Source organism: Oculina patagonica, chromosome 7, assembly GCF_052425735.1.
Source record: "Oculina patagonica isolate OP01 chromosome 7, crgOcupat, whole genome shotgun sequence".
In the NCBI taxonomy this organism is placed as follows: Eukaryota; Metazoa; Cnidaria; class Anthozoa; order Scleractinia; family Oculinidae; genus Oculina; species Oculina patagonica.
Window position 1 is genome coordinate 17,186,169 of NC_135764.1, and position 10,876 is coordinate 17,197,044.

The 10,876-nt window shown below is 38.7% G+C and overlaps 1 long non-coding RNA gene across 2 annotated transcripts; it reads left to right on the plus strand.

Annotated features, from left to right (window-relative positions):
* Nucleotides 1–515: 515 nt before the first annotated feature.
* LOC144661484 (uncharacterized) lies at nt 516–3,307 on the plus strand. 2 transcript variants are annotated; one of them, XR_013572283.1, is made up of 3 exons: nt 516–637; nt 1,554–1,674; nt 3,193–3,307. It is a non-coding gene; the product is annotated as an uncharacterized LOC144661484 (long non-coding RNA). The 2 variants fall into 2 exon arrangements; XR_013572282.1 differs by lacking the exon at nt 516–637 and adding an exon at nt 666–795.
* Nucleotides 3,308–10,876: the final 7,569 nt, after the last annotated feature.

Sequence of the window (10,876 nt, forward strand, 5' to 3'; positions counted from 1 at the left end):
GGCAACCCAAGCAGAGGGGGGAGGGGAGACAATCTTCTGCCTCCTTCGTTAACCAGAAATGAGTGAGGTAATCGACTAAGATCTTTGATATTGGACATCCATTTTATGGTCAATTGACAGCTGTCAAAACAACGTATCCGCTGACCAGTATCACATGACCATATCGCGGGCTCAGGTTTAGAACTAGTCAAGGTCGCGTGTTTTTTTAAGTTGACCGCTGACCAAGTGATAGCATTGCTATTGGTCCGCGGGCGCAAGTACTTTTCCATGGTCAGTCCATTTAGATTTACATGAAGGACAAAGTGAACAACCCAGTCAGTTTGAAAGCTGAACGAAGCACAAGGAGAAACCGAGCAGGAAAAAGAAATGTCTCCGTAAATATTTCTCGGTCTACCCCGTCTAAAGGCTTTACACATCATGGAAGTTATGGCAAACGATAAGGGCTTACGGGGAGATCCGAAAAAATGGCACAGGTGGAGAGCGAGCGAGTTTCTACCGTTTCGGCGGCTGATTAGCTCTAGTAATTGAGCTAAACGCAATTAACTGAAGTGAAGGAAAAAAGAAGTGTCAATAGCTACACGGATGGAAAAGGCTGAAATAGACCTTCGCAGATAATTCAAAGGTCGGTGGTGCTGGAGTAAGTTATAATTTATAGCTTACACATGTACTACGCAGTTGGATAATAATACGAAAAACTGCGGCCGCTTCGCCTCCGATTAATTCATGAGCTGGTTGAAAGCTTTGTCCTGCTGAATTGCTGTGAATTGACAAGCATTCTCCGACTTCAAATATGAGGTAACAAACTTTGACTTTACTGAATACACTAAGTCCATGTTTTTTGTGAAAATCGGTAATTATATGCTTACACATGTACTACGCGGTTGGATAATAATACGAAAAACTGCGGCCGCTTCGCCTCCGATTAATTCATGAGCTGTTAATGACTTAATGTTTTTATTTAAACTCCCAGCTAAACTTAGTGTTTTAGTTTTTTTAATTCATCTATTTATTCTTATTTACTCGCTGTTGGAATTCGTTTGAACGAACTATTTTAGGGTCGTGGACGAATACGCTAAGAGATCGTTACGTTGCGAATTTCTTGCGTTGACACGTTTTTACCACACCTTAGCAGAAACAAAAAAAAAAACTCAGTTTATTTCCACATAAAACTATCTTAGTTAATTATTTTGAGTAATTTTATAAAACACAATTGTTCGCTCTACTTGTAATTCATGCCTTTTTAGACACTGTAGCTGTGTATGCAAACTTACATTGACTATCACCATGACAGTGTTGAATGTGTATCTTTGCAATGGCAATGTTTTTTCTAAGTTAACAAGAAATCTCCAAGTAGAAAAGCTAAATATCCCATTGTAGGAAGGAAGGGTCACTACACTGAGTGTATAAACGAAAGAGGCTAATATTATTATATTTGATGAGATCCATTAAATAAGACAGAATTTTTTATAAATTCTTTTTATAAACATGGCCATTAATTAGAGCTAGTGTGGTGGTTTTTAATAGATTATTATGTCAAATTATCCTTCTTTTAGGTAGTGTTATATTCTGCCATTAAGCCGCAATGAATGAACAATACCTACTGGCTACAGTCAAGTTTTGTTGAACTTGGTATAGAATGCTCTGTGCAAAGTGGACAACAGCAAAGTAAATCAGGTATCTAGTTTATATTAGTTATAATTGAAATATGTTTTTATTCAGTTTCGTTCTTTTTTTACCCAGCTGCTTTAATCTGCATTTGGTTGCTGCTGATCTTCTTACTTTGTGAAATATTTGCATTCATTATTCAACTCCTCAATGGAGGTTGCCTATTCACCGAGTTAGGATTTCGAGTTGGATTTCGAGTTAGGATTTTGAGTTGGATTTACAAGTTCGATTTTCCAGTTGGATTTCGAGTTGGATTTCGAGTTAAGATTTCGAGTTGGATTTCAAGTTAGGATTTCGAGTTGGATTTTCGAGTTGGATTTTGGAGTTGGATTTCGAGTTAGATTTCGAGTTAGGATTTCGAGTTGGATTTTCAAGTTGCTTACCGTACTAAGCACTCCGGTTAGCCTACTATACACGCCAGTTAGCTTACTATGCACTCCGGTTAGCCTACTACACACTCCTGTTAGCCTACTATTCACTTTGGTTAGCCTACTATGCACTCCAGTTAGTCTGTTTATGGTTAGCTTTCAATAATTGTAATGGGTTTTGCTTTGTCAAAAAAAATCCAACTCGAAATCCTAACTCGAAAATCCAACTCGAAATCCTAACTCGAAAATCCAACTCGAAAATCCAACTCGAAATCCTTACTCGAAATCCAACTCGAAAATCCAACTCGTAATCCTAACTCAAAAATCCAACTCGAAAATCCAACTCGAAAATCCAACTTGTAATCCTAACTCAAAAATCCAACTCGAAAATCCAACTCAAAAATCCAACTTGAAATCCTAACTCGAAATCCTAACTCGGGAGTTAGTTTGTCTCTCTTCAATGACATTCAAAACAACTACAATGTGTTAGTAGACAATTTAAATAATTAATATTTCACTAAAAGTATGTTTTCATGAAATGACTAGATCTTGTACCAGAAAATATCTATACCCTATCCTCACTGTGGAAGGTTAAATGGTTTGAATGTCACCTCCCCTCACAAACTCCTCACAAATTCCAATGTGTGGTTATGGCAGAAATCCATGGCCAGCTCATCCTCAGTGTATGAACCAGTGAAACAAGGCATCAAAGAGCCTCAAAACAACATGGAGCAGGAAAACAATAGCTTCTAAACAGACATTTTTCACAGGTTCTTATACCAAGGAAAACCCAAATATTCAGATCCATCCCATGTAAGGTCAATGGAAGTTCCAAAAGGGCTAGCGGGAGGGAGAGGGGGAGGGGGAGGGGGAGGGGGGTTGATTAAAGGCCAAACCTTTTAATTACCGGTAAGAGGGGGTGTTAGGGTTTGCAGTGATGCTTTGAGTTTATTAAAATATTTAGTTGACTTTGCAGTTATCAGTAAAAAAAAATAGTCTGTGCTGATCCATCTCTGTTAAATATGTAATGGATCCTTTTGCATCCAGTGGTTTGGCTTCAGTTAAACAAGCTCAAGTTAAGTGTTTTGTTTTATAAATTATTGATATTGATGACAATTAATCAATTTTAATTTAATATGTGGCATTTGACTTTTTTCAGGGTTAACATGAGTTGCAGAGTTTGCAGTGCCACAGACACAAAAACAGACAAGGACAAGGACATAAATAGAAAACAGGAAAGATTAAATCCAGCTCGATGTTTGGGTGTCGTCATGATGTTATTTTTAAGAGACTAGTAAATTACATATAAATTAAAATCAAGAAAAGCTGCAAATAAGCAAAATTTAGATTTTAAATGTTAACCTACTTACAGTGTACTTCAGAAAACGACTTCTTGATTGACCTGTCACTTTCACATCTTGTTAGATGTAACAAGGGCATTATGAAGTGATCTTTTCAAAAATATGCAGCGAAAACAGTAACAGCAGAAATGGTGGTAGTTTAAAATTGCTATTTTCAATGTTTTGACTGGTAAGAAACCACATGTGACCAAGCTAAAATCTGTTTGGCCAGTTAACATGACCTGCAAGTGTCCAAATGTTTTGAGCCCTCAACTACACAGGACTAACATGTAGTTGTCTAATTATATCATAAGATCTTTGGTTGACTTTGGGGGAGGTAGTGGAGTTACAAAGCAATGTAATTATTTGAATTTGGATTAGTTATGCTGAAACTGGTGGTACTGTAATTCTAAAGTATAGGTGAGTTTAAAACCGTTATTGCAAGCAATATGCATTACCAATTTCATTCTTATGTATTGTATGCTGTGTACAATTTATAAGAACAGCTATATTTTTAAAATAAGTGAAATATTCTAAAGCCAGATAAAATTTGCAGTATCCATAAGGTACCATGTAGCAACCAAATTGTGACTCACTTGCTTACTTTGTGAACTCCATGACAAATGGGCAACATGACTCCATAAAGATGTGGACAATAATACAAACAAATTTTTAAAAGAGTAGTCAAAGTATTGATGTTATATTTTTTCTTGCATAGTTTTATACACAAGCAGACATGATTCTATTTTTTTTCTGGGTAATCAAATAACAAAACTGAGTTTGAGACTCACAAACAATATTCTAGCTTCCCAGAATTTTTGCTTTTTTTCTGTAAGTGAAGTGAAACCCCTTAAGAGGAAGGGGAGTCAAAAGACATGTAAAAGTGAACAAGGTGCTATCTTCTTCTTTTCTTTTCTTTTTTTTTTTTTTTTTGGGGGGGGGGGGGTTGGGGATGGGGTGACCCTGTTCGGTGGAATGACAGAATGTCACTTCTTTGTTTCCGGAGTTAGGTTCACCCCTGTTTGCTCGCAGTTAGCTTTATTCATCTGGTTTGCTTGCGGTTAGCTTTCACTCTAGTTTGCTTGTGGTTAGCTTTCACTCCGGTTTGCTTGGAGTTAGCTTGGTTTGGGCAACATGCTGTAAACCATTAGCTATAACCTCTGCCATTTCCATTCAAAATTAAAATATAGGCAAATAGTGAAAATGAAAATGAATAAATGAGTGAATGAAAAAAAATTGAAATCAACCTTATTATAAATGTAGAGGTTTGTTATTTCCTTTATACTCTAAATGTAAAGTGATTTTTTCTTTCTTTTAAAGCTGGTAAAGCAACAACAAAAATGCCTAATTTGCCATGTGATATGCCTATCTACCCCGACATGCAGCCCTACTCCTCCCTCCTTTTTTCTACATGAAGGTAACATAATTGCCCGTTTTGCAACATAATTTCCCATCCAGACTTCTTTATGATAATGCTTTCGGTGGAATTATAACATTTTGATTGATTTTGTTTGTTCTCTTATTTGGTGTTGCTGTACACGGTACCCGGAGGGGGGATGGTACTCCCATATAAGAGCTATACGGGTATGTGCCGCTCAACATGGTATGCTTTTTGTCTCTCTGACTCTGAAACAGGGTATACAAATCACCCTTTTGACTCTGGAACAGGGTTGATTGTTTTCCCAGAATCCTGATTAAACACTATCAAGTATATAGCTATGAAACTCCGCTCCTTTCATCGCTTTATCTCCAAGCCACAGACGAAGTCAAGTGAGAGCTTTGTAATGTACGGTAGTGTTTTTATATCTATCTTCATATATTTCCATTGTGGATATTGCTGGAACAGGGTACCTACTTTGCAGTGTTTGTCTGGAACAGGGTCGCAAATTGAACCTTTTGTCTCTGGAACAGGTCCAGAGTCTCAGCAACGCAACGGCACACCCCCATAGTAAATTTTAGGGAGTACCCCCCCCCCCCACCCCGGACACGGTAAAAAAGAAATAAGGAAAAATATTAATTACCGTATTTTCTCGATTAAACTTGGCCCGATAGGGCCGGCGTTTATTTGAATTTAGGAGTTTTGTTAAGCCCTATGTTTCTAAGAAATGATTTTTATTCATTCTTTTTGACAGCTATATAATTAGACATTATTTTTAAAGCATATTAAACCGTTAATAATTGTGTAAGGGGTTTATTTTCAAATACAACTTGGAGACCCGGCGTTTATTCGGGGCCCGGCGTTTAATCGAGAAAATACGGTATTATTTATTAAAAAAATAAAACGAATATAAAATTCTTAGCCTTAAAGTTTTACAATGGCCAGAATTCAGAGTTCAATAAAGTGCAAAATAATTAACTGGGGAGCTCCGCTTTTAGGCTTGCCTAAATTTATATATTACCTGTTGCTATGTGACTTATGTATTTTATGTCGAAACAGGAATAAGCGCCCCGGGCGCTAAATGGAATCATTACGGTAAATCCCGACGGTATAAAAGAACTCACCGGTAAACGAGTAACATGTTTGTGTACCTGAGTATCTTGACTCGATGCATGCCGTAATATGAACTGAATAAATTTTTATCATTCATTCCAAGGGTATTGAAATAGGATGCGGTATGGTGTTTCTACTGGGTATTTGCAAGAGAGCCTCATCCTCTCTTGGTATTTGCGAAAGGGGTACGATTTCCTTGGTCTTTCCTCGTAACGTACAGTCGGAACATCCTTGGGAAAATGGCAGCGTGGTAGAAACGTCACGTAATTTGACAGCAAAAACGCTTCAAAAAGTCTGTTCACTGGACCGTTATTTTCTCTAAAGTTTACCGAAGGCTTGGCTCAATTTCCGCCGCTCTCTTGAGTCCGTTCGTTCCTCACTTTCCCGAACAGCGGCTGGAAATCGTCACTATTACTAGGTTGTCTATATGTAAGCGCCCTGCTATAAACTTAACCTGCGATCAGGCGTTCTTTTTTCGAAAGGGAAAGGAGTGATACGTAGACTATGCTTGGACTCGGCTTGGTGGCGAGGCGTCTTTGCTTGGTGGCGAGTTGGTTAGTGGCGAGTCTCCCTGGTGGCGAGGTGACTAGATTCCGAGAGTGGGAGGTTACCAGTCCAGTTCTAACCGAGGCGCAGCTAGGCGCGAAACAACGAGTTGACTATAATCACCAAAATACGACAAGCGCGGGTGGAAAACATTTAAAAAAAAAAAAACAGACCAGAAGACTCTGTCGACCATGTTTGTCGGGAGTGGTATACATATTGATGGTATAATGGATATTTACACAGGCGATTTTTGTCGCGCAACTCAATGCAACTTTTGTCGCGCCGAAGTTGCATCAAGTTTCGAACAGGTTCGAAACTCCAGCGACTCGCGGCGATTTTTTCGCCACTAGTTTTCACGCGTGCAAACTCGCGGCGATTTCATGGCGATTTTATCGCCGCGATATCGCAGCAAAGTTGCAACTTCGGCGCGACAAAAATTGCATTGAGTTGCGCGACAAAAATCGCCTGTGTAAACGGGCCCTTTACTTACCTACTTACCCCTTCGTGCCCCGAGTACGCTTGGGGCCATTCAGAATCAACTTCCACTCCTCTCGATCTTTTGCAGCTGTTGTTTCACCCGCCCACGAATTCCAACCCATTTCTTCCCGCTCTCTCCACGCTTCCCCTGCAACTCGCAACTCGCCTTTGGATCTCGCAAATAAGTTTGTCGAGTTCTTTTCCGATAAGATCACCAAAATACGGGTCGACTTAGATAATGCAGCTCTCATCCACCAAGTTCCCGAAGTCAACCGGGTCTGTCAACCGGGTCTGTCATTAAAATGAGTTCAGTCACAGGCAGACCACCCTATGTGTTCGTGGTTAATAATTGTTGACATAAGGTTATGTTGAAATCAATGGCGCATATAGAACATATATAGAGAAACATTACGTCGGCTACGATTTACTTCAAAATATAAAATTTACTCTAAATGATTCAATAAAAGTTAAGATGAAATGCTGAATGTGTCTTGTGTCGTGTTTTTTTGCCGCCCCGAGCCCTTTAAGACGTTTATTTTGCGAGATCATTTAGCGACCGTTAGAAGAGAGAGAGAAGAGAGAACAAGGCAGGCAGCTTTACCGCCGGCGGTCGCGACCTTGTCTAATTCAAGCTGGAACTGACGCTAAATCATCAAAATTCTCACCTCGAAAACACCAGCATCCGATCGACTGGATATTTCTCTGTCCTTGTGCCGAATTAGAGCTTCACACTTCCAATATTTTTCGAGTAAAGCGATCCCGAAGTCTCAAAAGTAGCTTTCTCCATATGATCAGTGCAAAATTCTGGATCAAAGGAATTTGAAACATGCGAATAACATGCGAATAACAAATGATTGAGCTAGCCTTCGAGTTGAGGTCACCGGTCTAATTGATTTCCTGGCCGGCTATTTTGCGAAGCAGAGTTTGACACCTTTTGATGCCTATTTTGTTGATGAAATATATGTTAGAAAGGTTTGTTGTGACTCATTTTTATTGCAAGATAAAACTCCCGTACAGCTCACTTTATGTTTTTACTACATGACCAGCAGATTATGAGCTGCGCGAAGGATTTTTCTTTTCTAATATTTTTATTGTGTTGCCAAGCCAGGCTGTTTGATTTGCAGCAATGTAATGCCACTGTAATGTGTCGCTTCCTGCGACGCGTGTTCTATTTTCTTGACTCAGTTGCGCCAAATATTCATGTGGCTTCTAGGAAGCTATTTACTTTTTCGTTTAATTCGTAGAAAACAAGTAAGTTTAACGGCTTATGCAAACCTTCGGCTATCAATTTGTTAGACCGGTCAGTTCTGGCACGATAACTGACGATACCAACTGTAAATGTTTTCATGTCAGTTTGCGACATCGCATTTAATTTTTGAATTCGAGACGCCGCCGAGCTAATGCCCGGGATAATTGTGAGAGTATCTTATCTGAAAATTGGAGTTCATAGCTCCTGTTAATTTACCAAACCAAGTGCTTAGTGTGTCACTGATATGTACATAGCGCGGACGGAAAACGTTCGTTTCCGCTTTACTCACTCTCGGCCAAGAGACATATGGCATATTTTCTTCTTTCTGTAAGCTGTAAATTTCCGTTTAGTTAATAGAACGAAGCTTTTTTTCATTCGAATTCGAGTTCTGTACACTTCGCTGTTCTAGATTTCGATCGACAGAGCAGGAATATTTTATTTCAACAGACCTCGCATCATGTGACTCCAAATTCGAGCAATGATTGGATAACTGTTTGTTTTGATCTGCGGATCAAAACATTTCCAAAAGTGGACATTCAGTGTTGTGAAAATATCTTCCAAGTCATGTGATCTTGATCCTCTTCCTGGCTATGTCACAAGAACTGACGCTCTGAGCACACTGCTTCCATTTATCACCAAGATTATTAATACTTCGCCATAGGCGTACGGGCACCTTCGGACCTGGGGGGGCGGAAACCTTATTGCCCGAAAAAAAATGACATGCGTTGAAAGCGAATTAGAGAGGCATATAGAATGGACAACAAAACGTGCATTGAAATAGTTGTGCACCTTGCCTTCTTAAAGTTCTCTAATTAATTTCGTGGCGTTGTCCGTAGATGTCAATGCACAACCTCGTTCCCAGCGTCTCTCATCTTCCCGCCCCCAATGCGCTGAATCCTTTTTCTTCGGAAATATTTTATTTATTCACTCTAGTTCAGAAAAAAATTAAAGTATTTTGGGGGAGCCAATTTACATTGAAGTATTTTGGGGGAGCCAATTTACATTGTTTTCGCCCACTTGAAAGTTATAGAAAAGTGGTTGAAACATTCAGGCGTAAATGGGTTAAAACATTTCGTTGAAAGTTTTAGGCTAGCCATTAGAACTAACTAAACGTTTGGGTCAAAAGCATTATCAGAGCATTAGCTTCATCACATCTGTAACAGCTTTGTTTCAAAGTCTTACACTGGATCCACCGTGCGCAAACTCTCAAGCTATTGAAAATCCTAACTTCTGGTCGCCCTCGTCAATTTCCCACTCACTTCATATTGATTACTACTGAATCAAACTGAGGGGTCAGGCAGAATTTTCGAGAAAAATCGAACATCATTATAGCAATTTGGGAGAGGAAACGAAAGCAGACAAGAAATGAGAAATTTAGACTTCTGAGAAATTTAGACTTCTGAACCACAAAGTTTGGTATATTTCCAATACTTTTTTTGCTGATGTAATTCGTTTTGAACATAACTTTGAGATTTGTCGGCTTATTTTCAATTTTTTCTCTGGCTTATTGCCCGAATTCTGAGCATTTTGCCCGAAAATTTTCGGCGCTGGGGGGGCTGCAGCCCCCCTCGCCCCCCCGCCTCGTACGCCTATGTACTTCGCTGCAATCTGGTCAAATGCCCTCTCAAATAAAAGTTGCTAAGCTACATCCTCTCCTTTAGAAGCCTTCCCTGGATCACACGCAGTTTTCAAAATATCGTCCTGTTTCGAATCTTGATATTCTCCTCTTTCGTCTACAACAGTGCTTTGGAGTTACTGGCAAGCCGTTATTATGGTTTAAATCTTATCTGTCCAATCGCATGCAGTATGTGTCCGTGGATGGCGGGGCTTCCTTAAATCATGCTCTTCAGTGTGGTGTTCCACAAGGATCAGTGTTGGGACCCATTTTGTACCTGCTTTACACTTCACCCCTTTCTGACATTGTTAAGAAATTCAACTTGAGTTATCATTTTTATGCTGATGATTCACAACTTTACCTGTCCTTTCAGCCAACTATACCCGGTGATAGGGATTTAAATGTGTCCAACATTGAGCGCTGTGTACACGAGATTGATCACTGGATGTTGGTTTATCGTCTTAAACTGAACAAAGATAAGACTGAACTTCTAGTGATCTCCGCTAAACATCTACCGAGACCAATCCTACAAGAAATCTCTGTCGTCAACGAGACCATCCGCTCCTCGCAGAAAGCAAGAAATATTGGTGTCATTTTTGACCATCATTTTCGTTTCAATGAGCATATTGCTAGTATTTGCAAATCATCTTTTTATTATCTCCGTAATATCAGCAATATAAGGAAGTACCTGTCATCCACCACTACTGAAATACTTGTTCATGCGTTTGTATCTTCAAAATTGGATCACTGCAACTCTTTACTCTACGGCTTACCGAACTGTCTAATAAATACTCTACCTTCTGACATTAATTAAGAACAGCTCCTCAGTGTCCCTTTTTAAACATAAACTTAAAACTTTCCTTTTTAAAAAAGCATTTTTATAACTTTTTAGCAACATTTTTTATTAGTCTAAGATTTTAAGCAATTTTTGTAACCTTTTAACTATTTTTATTTTTTTTTCTAATAGTGTTTTTAATATTTTTAACGTTACTTCTGTAAAGCGCTTTTGAACTTTTAGGATATTGGCGCTATATATAAATATTCTATTATTATTATTATTATTATTATTATTATTATTATTATTATTATTATTATTATTATTATTATTATTATTATTATTATTAT